Source organism: Sminthopsis crassicaudata, chromosome 1 (assembly GCF_048593235.1).
Source record: "Sminthopsis crassicaudata isolate SCR6 chromosome 1, ASM4859323v1, whole genome shotgun sequence".
NCBI classification, from domain to species: domain Eukaryota; kingdom Metazoa; phylum Chordata; class Mammalia; order Dasyuromorphia; family Dasyuridae; genus Sminthopsis; species Sminthopsis crassicaudata.
The window spans coordinates 407,550,120-407,563,687 of NC_133617.1; positions in this window are offsets into that span (position 1 = coordinate 407,550,120).

The window sequence follows — 13,568 nt, forward strand, 5'->3', positions numbered from 1 at the left end:
AGACTGTGAAAATTACTAATATAAGTATTTTATAAAGTCATTGATATAAGAATGTTTAGATTTGTTATAGACATAGGAGGAATGCTTTCCAAGTAACTATTCCTCGAACCCAGGCAACCAGATAGATGATTTGATTATTTCTGTGTTCAGTAGGTTCTGATTACTAGTTCAAAAGATATTCTTTCTAATAATCTCTGCATTTCTATAGCAATTTAGTATTCCTAATTATTGGCTTAAAGCTAGATTTGTGATATATAAGCATTCTTCCCCGGACCCTAATGGCCAATTAGTTATCCTTTGCTTTGGCAAAATAAAGCTTTGACTAAAAGATAATCCTGTATAAATGTTCTCATTCTGACTCTGAACCAAATGCTCTCCTACAGCAATTTGTTTTGTGTGTTTGATAGAAGCAGTATTGTATTTAGAGTCAGAGGAGCTGAGTTCTAATCCCAGTTCTGTCACTTACCAGCTATGTGACCCTGGACAAATCATAAAAGAAGACTTCTGGGGCTATTTCATTATTTGGTGATAATGGACTAGGTGACTCCTAGGAATCTATGATCTAAATCCATGATCCTGTGAGCTTTGATTCAAAAGCTTTTTTATGTTTAATTGTCTGTATATCGTTGTTGTGGTTGTTCAGTCAGTTTAGTTGTGTCCAACTCTTTGCGCTTCTATTTGGGGTTTTCTTGGCAAAAAATCCTAGAGTAATTTGCCATTTCCTTCTTGGTCTCATTTTACATATGAGAAAACTGAAGCAGAGTTAAGTGACTTGCCCAGTCAGGGTAACACAGCTTAGTGAGTGTCTGAGGCTACATTTGAACTCAGATCTTCCTGACTCTGAGCAAGGAGCTCTTTCCACTGTGTTTCTTGGCTATTATTAGCAGTTGTGAATAGTGCCCTGTATTTAAAAGTCGGAAAGATCTGGGTTTAAATCCCACTTCAGGCGCCAACTGTGACACAATGGGAAATAATTTCTGTCAACCGTTTTTTCCTCATCTACAAAATAAGGATCACAATGCTTGAATGTCTATTTTATAGAATTTCTGTGGGGCTCAAATGAGACAGCATCTAGAAAGCACCATACTCCTTACCATTCCTGCCACACTGCTATGGAGACTTAGTCTGCAGGACATGACTGTTTCAGGAAAGACTCTTTACTGGGAGACACCAAATGCCCATGGTGTGGAAAATGAGTAGGAGTGCTTGAAGGTGAAAGTGCTGCATGAAACGTGAAACAAGGAAGAAGCTGCAGCAGCCCCAGTGGAGAGGAGAAGAACCAGGCCAAGCCAGGCCTGGATCTTGGACTATGAGAAGGCTATTGAATAAGTGTCATGCTACCTGAGGGGACTTTTGGGAGCCCGAGGTACACCCCGAGAGAAGCTGAGCTGCACAGGATACGGAACTGTTTGCCTGTTTCTATTTGAACTGGTGGGAGCTGCTAATGACACAGTGGATGTTCAAACTTTTCATTTTTCATTTTTACTTTTCTCTTCTTAACCTGATTGTAGTGCCTAAGTACTGTTAGAGCTGTGTCTCAAAATTCAAGTGGGAAAAACATTGTCTTCTCTCCCATCTGGCCAACATGTAGTCATAATCACATCGCTGTTTTTGTCTCTTTGAAATGGGAACAAATTACCTTTCCTATACCCAATTGATATCATACCTTGAGTATTTTTGTCTTTTCCTTCCTTTGGAGGAATCCTAGATTTGAGGAATCCTAGCCAAAAGTTCTGAAATTAGCACCATCCTTCAGGCTTGTTAGCAAGCCAGAAAGTGTGAGAACAGGAAGCCTCCCTCCTCTCACTAAAGGCCGACTCCAGAACTGAACACAGTTCAAATTCATGGCTAAGTGTTGGCTAGGGGGGAGTGAATGCCCCAGTCCCTTGGGCCTCAGGAGGAGGGGTCACCTCAGAACTCTGACCAACTCAGGGCTGTTGCAGGCAGATCCCGGAGAGGGCTGATGAATAACACACACAGGAGATGTGAGATGGAATGTCATGAGAAAGGCCAGGGCTAGATATGGAGATCTGAAAGTTCTTGATGTGTAGGTGATCATTGAAAACATAGGAGCTGAAAAAATCACCCAAAGACATACAACTGAGGTAGAAAAGTAGGGGGCCAGAGCAGCTAGGTGGCGCAGTGGATAGATCACCAGCTCTGAATTCAGGAGGACCTGAGTTCAAATCTGGTCTCAGACATTTAACATTTCCTAGCTGTGCGACCCTGGACAAGTCACTTAACCCCAAGTGCCTCTACAAAAAAAAAAAAGAAAAAAAAAGAAAAGAAAAATAGAGGACCCATGACAAACCACAGGGGACATATGCTGTTAATGAGCTTGATCTTCACCAAGATCCAGTAAAGAAAACTGAGAAGGAGCTGTCAGATAGAAGGAGAATCAAGAAAAAACCTAGGGAGAAGTGAATCCTGAGGGGAGGAGGGTGACTGGTGTGTCAAAGACTGCAGAGAAGCTGAGGAAAGATCATGAGATTTGGCAATTACATGGGGAAAACAGTTTTTCCTGAACAATTTGGTTAGATACTCTACTGCAGAGAATGCAGAACAGAGTGAGAGGAAAGGAAGAAATGTTGACAGTCTTCTCAAAGAGTTTGGGTGTGAAAGTGAGGAGAAGATATGATATTAGCTAATAGGAATGGAGAGATCACATAAAAAGTTGGGATTTCTTCATGATGGAGAAATTTCTTCATGGATGGAGTATATTTGTAGGTCAGAGATTGAAAATTAGTGAGAGTGGCTTCCGGCCAAGATGGCTGCATGGAGGCAGACAGCTGCTTGAGCTCCTCGTTTTCTCTCAGAACTTACTTCATGACAAGCCTCTGACTTAATGCTTGACCCAGAAAGAAATCCACAAATTATCACCAAGAGAAGACATCCTTGAAAGTCGCCAGAAAAGGTCTGTGTTTGCTCAGGGGAGGGTCAATCAGACTGGGCGCAGACTGAGGGCAGGCAGCCAGAGCAAAACAGGCAGCTCACACAGCTCAGACCGGAGGGGGAAGGGTGTGATCTCTGCCGTTTCTGTGAAAGGGCTTTTGCCCCAGTGTGGATGCTCCGTCTTGGCAGCAAGCCAGGAGCGGCAGAGAGGGTGTAAATACCGGAGGTGAAGATTAAAACCCCAGAAAGCCAGCGCCTCTCAGAGCCCGGCCACCCCCAACCCCCACCTGGACTGACTCGGTGAGTTCTCAGAGCCTCAGAGCGCAGACTCAGTACAGTCATTGCTGTTCTGTTAGTGGCTCTCTGCTGCCCTCCCCCCCAGTCTGTAGAGGAAGCCCATTAATACCATCCAGCCCCATCCCCCGCAAAACAGACCAATTGTTTCTCTTGTCAGTTTGTTTTCTTTGATTCCTACTCTGACAAAATGAACAAAAAATTCAAAAGGGCTCTAACCATTGACAGCTTCTGTGTGGAGAGGGAGCAGACTTCAAATGCTGAGGAGACTAGGAACAGACTGTCCCCAGATGTATCCCCTGGGAGGGATATAAGCTGCTCCTCAATACAAAAGAACCTCATAGAGGAAATCAAAAAGGCTCTCACAAGAGAGCTGGAAGAGAAATGGGAAAAGGAAAGGGAAGCTTGGCAAGAGAGCCTGGAGAAGTCATCCCATGCATTCAAAGACAGAGTGGATAAAGAAATCAAATCATTGAGAAACAAGATTAGTGAGCTGGAAAAGGTAAACACCTCCAAGGAAAACAGGATTAGTGAGCTGGAAAAGGTAAACAACTCCAAGGAAAACAGGATTAGTGAGCTGGAAAAAGAAATCAGCTCTCTAAAAAATAAAATGGATAAAATGGAAAAAAATTACATAGAAGATAAAAACTCAATTGGACAATTACAAAGAGATATAAAAAAAGTGAGTGAAGAAAATACATCATTGAAAATTAGACTGGAACAAGTAGAAATGAATGACTCAAGGAGAAACCAAGAGGGAGTCAAGCAAAACCAGAGAAATGAAACAATTGAAAAGACTGTCAAGTACCTTACCAGAAAGAAAACAGACCTGGAAAACAGATCCAGGAGAGACAATTTGAGAATAATCGGACTCCCTGAAAAATGGGAGGAAAAAAAGAGCTTGGACACCATTTTCGAGGAAATTATCAAAGAGAACTGCCCAGACATTCTGAAAACAGAGGGTAAAATAGACATTGAAAAAATTCATCGATCACCTACTGAAAGGGACCCTAAAATCAAAACGCCAAGAAATATAGTGGCCAAGTTCAAGAACCATCAGACAAAGGAAAAGATATTGGAAGCTGCTAGAAAAAAACAATTCAGATATGGAGGATCCACAGTAAGGATAACCCAGGATCTAGCAGCGTCCACATTAAAAGAACGCAGGGCCTGGAACATGATATTCCGAAAGGCTAAGGAACTTGGTATGCAGCCAAGAATAACTTACCCAGCAAGAATGAGCATCGTTTTCCAGGGAAGAAGATGGACATTTAACGAAATAAATGAATTCCATCTATTTTTGATGAAAAAACCAGACCTACATAAAAGGTTTGATCTTCAAATACAGAACTCAAGAGATTTCTAAAAAGGTAAAAAGAAATCTTGAGAACTATACTTCTGTCAAAAAAATATGTAAAGAACATATGTACAATTTGTCTTAGAAACTAGAGGTGGAAAGGAAATTATATCATAAAAAAGTGTAAAGTGGTGGTACTACATCTCATGAAGAGGCAAAGGTAACCTATTATATCTGAGAGAAAGAAAGGAGGGAGATGAACATAGCGTGTATCAATAGACATATTCGATTTATGGTGAAACTTCTTCCACTTCATTGAAAAGTGAAAGGGAAGGAGTAAGCTAAGGGGAAGGGAATACAGAAATTTCGAGGAAAAGGGGTAAAATAAGGGGAGGATCTTTAAGGTGGGGGAGGGATCCTAAAAAGGGAGGGCTGTGAAAAGCAAGTGGTGTTCACCAGTTTAATACTGGATAGGAGGGTAAAAGGGAAGGAAAGGGGAAAAGCATAAGCAGGGGTTAATAGGATGGCAAGCAATATAGAATTAGTCCTTCTAACCATAAATGTGAATGGGGCAAACTGCCTCATAAAGAGGAAGCAGTTAGCAGACTGGATTAAAAGTCAGAATCCTACTATATGTTGTTTACAGGAAACACACCTGAAACAGGGTGAGACATTCAAACTAAAAGTAAAAGGGTGGAGCAGAATCTATTATGCTTCAGGCAAAACCAAAAATGCAGGAGTAGCCATCCTCATCTCAGATCAAGCAAAAACAAAAATTGATCTAATTAAAAGAGATAAGGAAGGGCATTATATCCTGCTAAAGGGCAGCATCAATAATGAAGCAGTATCAATATTAAACATATATGCACCAAGTGGTGCAGCATCTAAATTCTTAAAAGAAAAATTTAGAGAGCTGCAAGAGGAAATAGATAGCAAAACTATAATAGCGGGAGATCTCAACCTTGCACTCTCAGATTTAGATAAATCAAACCACAAAATAAATAAGAAAGAAGTCAAAGAGGTAACTAGAATACTAGAAAAGTTTGATATGATAGATCTTTGGCGAAAGCTAAATGGAGACAGAAAGGAATATACTTTCTTCTCAGCAGTTCATGGAACCTATACAAAAATTGATCATATACTAGGGCATAAAAACCTCAAAATCAAATGCAGTAAGGCAGAAATAGTAAATGCATCCTTTTCAGACCATAATGCAATCAAAATAACATTTAATAAAAAGCCAGGGGAAAATAGACCAAAAAATAATTGGAAACTAAATAATCTTATACTAAAGAATGATTGGGTAAAACAGCAAATCATAGACATAATTAATAACTTCACCCAAGAAAATGACAATAATGAGACATCATACCAAAATGTGTGGGATACAGCCAAAGCAGTAATAAGGGGAAGTTTTATATCTCTACAGGCCTACTTGCATAAAATAGAGAAAGAGAGGGCCAACGAATTGGGCTTACAACTAAAATTGCTAGAAAAGGAACAAATTAAAAACCCCCAGACAAACACAAAACTTGAAATTCAAAAAATAAAAGGTGAGATTAATAAAATTGAAAGTAAAAAAACTATTGAATTAATTAATAAAACTAAGAGTTGGTTTTATGAAAAAACAAACAAAATAGACAAACCCTTAGTAAACCTGATTAAAAAAAGGAAAGAGAAAAAGCAAATTGATAGTCTTGAAAATGAAAAGGGTGAACTCACCACTAATGAAGAGGAAATTAGAACAATAGTTAGGAACTACTTTGCTCAACTTTATGCTGATAAATTCGATAACTTAAATGAAATGGAAGAATACCTTCAAAAATATAGCTTGCCTACATTAACAGAGGAAGAAGTAAGTAGTCTAAATAGTCCCATCTCAGAAAAAGAAATAGACCAAGCTATTAACCAACTTCCTAAGAAAAAGTCCCCAGGACCAGATGGATTTACAGGTGAATTCTACCAAACATTTAAAGAACAACTAACTCCAATGCTATGTAAACTATTTGAAAAAAATAGGGATTGAAGGAGTCCTACCAAATTCCTTCTATGACACAGACATGGTACTGATACCTAAACCAGGTAGATCGAAAACTGAGAAAGAAAACTATAGACCAATTTCCTTAATGAATATTGATGCTAAAATCTTAAATAAGATATTAGCAAATAGACTTCAGAAAATCATCCCCAGGATAATACACTATGACCAAGTGGGATTTATACCAGGAATGCAGGGCTGGTTTAATATTAGGAAAACTATTAGTATAATTGACCATATTAATAATCAAATTAATAAAAACCATATGATCATCTCAATAGATGCAGAAAAAGCATTTGATAAAATCCAACATCCATTCCTACTAAAAACGCTTGAGAGTATAGGAATAAATGGACTATTCCTTAAAATAATAAGGAGTATATATTTAAAACCTTCAGTAAACATCATATGTAATGGTGATAAACTAGAACCTTTCCCTGTAAGATCAGGAGTGAAACAAGGTTGCCCACTATCACCATTACTATTCAATATAGTACTAGAAACTCTAGCCTTGGCAATAAGAGCCGAGAAAGAGATCCAAGGAATTAGAGTAGGAAATGAAGAAATCAAATTGTCACTTTTCGCAGATGACATGATGGTATACTTAGAGAACCCCAAAGACTCTGCTAAAAAGCTATTAGAAATAATTCAGAACTTTAGCAAAGTCGCAGGATACAAAATAAATCCACATAAATCCTCAGGATTTTTATACATTACCAACACAATCCAACAGCAAGAGATACAAAGAGAAATTCCATTCAAAATAACAGTCGATAGTATAAAATATTTGGGAATATATCTACCAAAGGAGAGTCAGGAATTATATGAGCAAAATTACAAAACACTTGCCACAAAAATAAAGTCAGATTTAAATAATTGGAAAGACATTCAGTGTTCTTGGATAGGCCGAGCGAATATAATAAAGATGACAATACTCCCCAAACTAATCTATTTATTTAGTGCTATACCAATCAGACTCCCAAGAAACTATTTTAATGACCTAGAAAAAATAACAACAAAATTCATATGGAAGAATAAAAGGTCGAGAATTGCAAGGGAACTAATGAAAAAAAAGTCAGAGGAAGGTGGTCTAAGTGTACCTGATTTAAAGCTATATTATAAAGCAACAGTCACCAAAACCATTTGGTATTGGCTAAGAAATAGACTAGTTGATCAGTGGCATAGGTTAGGTTCACAGGGCAAGATAGTGAATAAAAATAGCAATCTAATCTTTGACAAACCCAAAGATCCCAAATTTTGGGATAAGAATTCATTATTTGACAAAAACTGCTGGGAAAACTGGAAATTAGTATGGCAGAAACTAGGCATGGACCCATTTTTAACACCACATACTAAGATTAGATCAAAATGGGTCCAAGATTTAGGCATAAAGAACGAAATCATAAATAAATTGGAGGAACATGGGATGGTTTACCTCTCAGACTTGTGGAGGAGGAAGGAGTTTGTGTCCAAGGGAGAACTAGAGACCATTATTGATCACAAAATAGAACATTTTGATTACACCAAATTAAAAAGTTTCTGCACAAACAAAACTAATGCAAACAAGATTAGAAGGGAAGTAACAAATTGGGAAAAAATTTTTACAGTTAAAGGTTCTGATAAAGGCCTCATCTCCAAAATATACAGAGAATTGACTTTAATTTATAAGAAGTCAAGCCATTCTCCAATTGATAAATGGTCAAAGGATATGAACAGACAATTTTCAGATGATGAAATTAAAACTATTTCCACTCATATGAAAGAGTGTTCCAAATAACTATTGATCAAAGAAATGCAAATTAAGACAACTCTGAGGTATCATTACACACCTGTCAGATTGGCTAAGATGACAGGAACAAATAACGATGAATGTTGGAGGGGCTGTGGGAAAACTGGGACAATGATGCATTGTTGGTGGAGTTGTGAAAGAATCCAACCATTCTGGAGAGCAATCTGGAATTATGCCCAAAAAGTTATCAAAATGTGCATACCCTTTGACCCAGCCATACTACTACTGGGCTTATACCCCAAGGAACTACTAAAGAAGGGAAAGGGACCTGTATGTGCCAAAATGTTTGTGGCAGCCCTTTTCATAGTGGCTAGAAGCTGGAAGATGAATGGATGTCCATCAATTGGAGAATGGTTGGGTAAACTATGGTATATGAATGTTATGGAATATTATTGTTCTATAAGAAATGACCAACAGGAGAAATACAGAGAGGCTTGGAGAGACTTACATCAACTGATGCTGAGTGAAACGAGCAGAACCAGAAGATCATTATACACTTCAACAATGATACTATACGAGGATGTATGCTGATGGAAGTGGATTTCTTCAACATAGAGAAGAGCTAATCCAATTCCAATTGATTAATGATGGACAGAACCAGCTACATCCAGAAAAGGAACACTGGGAAATAAATGTAAACTGTTATTTTTACCTTCTGAATCCAATTCTTCCTGTGCAACAAAAAATTCGGTTCTACACACATATATTGTATCTAGAATATACTGTAATATATTTAACATATATAAGACTGCTTGCCATCTGGGGGAGGGGGTTGGGGGAGGAAGGGAAAAAATCTGAATAGAAGTAAGTACAAGGGATAATGTTGTAAAAAATTACCCATGCATATGTACTGTCAAAAGAATGTTATAATTATAAAATAAAATTAAAAAAAAAAAAAAAGAAAATTAGTGAGAGTGGGCCACCTCTCATGTGAAACAGTAAAGGGCAAGAAGAAGTATGAGAAGGCATCTGAGTTATGTAAGTTATGAGTTATGAAGAGAAGGCGCTCATGGTGAATAGTTTTAATTTCTTCAGTAAAATATGAAACAAAAGTTCTTAGCTGAAGAAGTGAAGAGGGAGGGAATCATAGGAGCTCTGAGGAGGACTGAAAAGATTTAGGGAAGAAGTGGTGAGTAGAATGGTGAATTAATTAAGGAGATGTAAAAACCTGCCTTTGTCAATGCCCCCAGCTGTGAAAATATAATATAAGTTTGTAGTAGATCCTCTCCACAAGATTTCATGATTTCTCCAGCTTTAATTAGCTATGTGAATATAGGAGAAGATTATGTATGATGAATGATCCAAGACTGAGGCTTGGCAGAGCAAGATAGGGGTAGGAGGCAAGGGACCTTAGAGAAAATAGTGTAGAGCTGATTCACAAAGGGATCAAAATGAAGAAAGGAGGAATGGGGTGATGACCTAAGAAAGATCTGATGGATGGAGAGATTGGAAATCACAGTAAAAATATGTACAGTTGTAGGGATTGTAAACAGAGGGAAAGCTAGAATGAAAAAAGTTTATGATCAGATTAAGGTAATAAAATTAGGTAAATTCAAGCAAGTCTTTTTTTTTTTCCCTCCCCCTTCCATCCCTTCCTTCCCTCCCCTCCCAAAATGGATTTAGAGAGTATTGTTTTATACAAAGAGAGTAATGTTCACCAGAACACACTGCATTTGTCAACAGAAGATCTAGTCGCCAACTTGCTACCTTTCCTATAAACTGTAATTCTTGATTTTCAAGTGGACTGACTTTATAAAGTTCAAAGATTTTATGAACAAAATTCCAAGCATGGAATGACAACAATCATGTTTTGACCAATATAAAGTTAGATGTTACTTGCTAGACATGGTAATAGCAGTATGAAATTTTAAATTCAGCGCTGCACTTCTGAACTATAAAACTTTGCCTTAAACTGAGGTGAATACTAGCTAAGACAAGGAGAGGACTAAACTCAAAGGGAGTACCTTTTCAACTTAGAACGTCAATAGGGGTTTTGAGAGTACATAAATATTTTCCAGAACCTTAAAATGCTGATAGCCAGCTTAGCCCTACCACAAGTTAAGGTTTGAGAATGAAATTTTATAGCCTTGATGAAGAAAATAATCAGTCCATCCTAACAATCAGCTCAAGTATGTGAGCAGAAGTCAGCAAATCACAAAGATTTAGAATCATTTGACCTGTCACGAAATTAATTTATATTATAGTTAAAACTGGAAAATAGTTACATATGTAGCCAGATGTCAGTATTAATGTTTGCCCACATATTTCACTTGCATACAATTTCATATGTTTTGTTGAAATATATTGTATTTTTTATGGCAGTCCATGTTTTTTTTTTTAAGTTATGTGTAAAAATGATTTGTAACTTTTTTCCTTTAGTATTTTTGTTTTCCCCTAGTTACATTTAAAACATTTTTTATATTTGTTTTATGAAACTTTCTTTCAAAAAAAATTTGAGTTCCAATTTCTCTATCTCCCTTGTTCCCTCTGTCCTCTTCCTGAGACAGCAATTAGGTGATTATTATACATGTACAATCATGCAAAACATTTCCATACTAGCTATGTTGCAAAACACAGACCAAAAAAAAAAAAAAAAACAAACAAAACCCAAAAGAAAGAAAAACAAAGAATGTTTTTGTTTTTTTATTTTTTCACTCTTTGAGGTGATATTCTTTTTTTTTAACTTTTGATTATTTTTTAAACAATAGCTTTTTATTTTCAAAATGCATGCAAAGATAATTTTCAACATTCACCCTTGCAAAACCTTATGTTCCAAATTTTTCTCTCTCCCTTCCCCACGACCCCTCTCCTAGACAGTAAGTAATACAACATATGTTAAACATGTGCAATTCTTCTTTATATATTTCCACATTTATCATGCACAAGAAAAAACAGATCAAAAAGGGAAAAAAAAAATAAGAAAAAAAAAGCAAACAAACAATAACAAAAAAAGGTGAAAACACTATGTTGTGATCCACATTCAGTCCCCATAGTTCTCTTTCTGGATGCAAATGGCTCTCTCCATCCCAAGTTTATTGGAATTGGTCTGAATCATCTCATTGTTGAAAAGAACCATGTCCATAACTATTAATTATCACATAATCTTTTTATTGCCATGTACAATGTTCTCAAAGATGGTCAAAACAGTTCATTCATTCAAAAATTCCTCAGCCTTATATGCCTTAATACTTTTACATAACTATAGCACACTATGCATGTGCTAACTATATACCGCACATGCAGGACCACATAAACACAATTGTGTTTATGTCACTTTGTGCAGATGTTTCCCTGCCACTTTAGTATAACTCTGCTTTAATTACAACACAGATTGTCACGCCCCCTGATGTCTCAGGAAGGTTGAGAGCTCTTAGGGGGAATGGGAGACACGTTATCTGGTTCCCTTGCTGGATTGGAGGGGTTTATACCTCACCCAGAGTTCCCCCTTTACATTCTGCCATACTATTATCCAATTTCCCCAACATTTTTTTTCTACAAAGAATGTTTTTTAAAAAGTAAGTTTCAATCTGTATTCAGATTTTGTAAGTTCTTTCTCAGGAGATGGGATAGCATTTTTCATCATAAGTCCTTTGGAATTGTTTTAGATCATTGAATTGCTGAAAATAGTTAAGAAATTCACAAATGACCAGCATACAATATTGCTATTACTGCATATAATGTTCTCTTAGTTCTGTTCATGTAAGTCTTTTCAGGTGTTTCTGAAAGCATCTTGCTTGTTATTTCTTACAGCACAATATCATTCCATCAGAATCATATATCACAACCTATTTAACAATCCCCTGTAATGTTCTGGTTAGCTGTCTGGAGGTCCTCCTAATGGGTCTTGGTTTCAGCAGAATAATCACCCCAAGAATAGTCAGGAATAATGTCCAATGTCTTTATTAGTACCTTCATAGTCTCCTTCACCTGGTGCTGGAACTCTGTCTTCCCAGATCACTAAACTTATTCTTGATCTTTTACCGTCAAGGTCAGGGGATTAGATCTAGCAATCTCAACACACACCTTCCTCCCTCAAACTGGGGAGGGAGGGAGAGAGAGGGAGAGAGGGAGAGAGGAGGAAAGAAAGAGTCTCAATTTCCTCTTCCTCCTCCTACTTCCCCCTCTTTGTCCCACCAATCAAGTCAGCACAGAATAGCTGGGGAGGGTCAACCTTCAAACAATTTAATAGGGAACCATCTAATTGGCAATTAGTCTCATGTGGTTCATTATCCAAGTGCATTTGCTCAGTTCTAGCCCTTTACAACCTGGGGCTGGGCTAGTTTTCTGGTGGACCTTCAGATGGGCCTTGGTCTTAGTGGAAAAGTGAAGGAGACAGGACAGCCACCATGAGGATCTTAATCTTCAAGTCTGTCCTCCAGCTTCCAGTCCTCTGTCTTCTCTGTCTATCTCCAAGTCTGTCTCTAGGTCTGACTCTGACCTCTTATATACTCTATTACAATTAAATCCACTCATCATACTGAGGATAAGCCAATCATTATATCACTAGGGAATCATTATTTGTTGTAAGATTGATTCAATTATACTGAACTAGAGAACTATTAATCACCATGCTAAATTAGATAATCATTGTCTTATCAATTCAACTGAATTAAAATCTTGTTGTAAGAATCTTTGCCTCAAGTATATTTCTCCAGAGTTCTGGTCCATTACAATCCCCCAATTCATGAGTGTCCCCTCAATTTCCGATTCTTTGCTACCCCAAAAAGAGCTGCTATAAAGATTTTTTTTTGTTCAGGTTAATCCTTTTCCCATTTAAAAAAAATCTCTTTTTGGATATAGACATATTGGAGTTCAAAGGAAACCACAAAAAGATTGGGATTCCAGACTGGTATTGCAAGATTTCTCAAAAGATTTTTCAGGCTCAGACCCATCTCTAAGTGAAGAGGCAAATTTTATCATAATTGTAACTCCAATTAAGGCAGGTTAAGTTTCAAAATAAGCTAGCAAGAACCAGGAGCAAAAAGATAAATTTATAGGAAAAAGAGATCAGATGAGCTAATTATGGAATTGAGGAGTAGTCTTAATATTGAATTCTGTGGCTTAGAGGTGAAATTGAGGAGTGGTCTGGAATGTACTTCATTACTGTCTCAGAAACTTTGATGTTACTAACCAACAGATTGCTATCTGACAACCACTCCCAAGGTCAACTGGCCTTAGGTTAAGTCCAGATATCTTTAGAGTTATTGCCACATCCTAGGAACTATCCCACATCAGACCCAGTAGTGTTATTGTTGCAT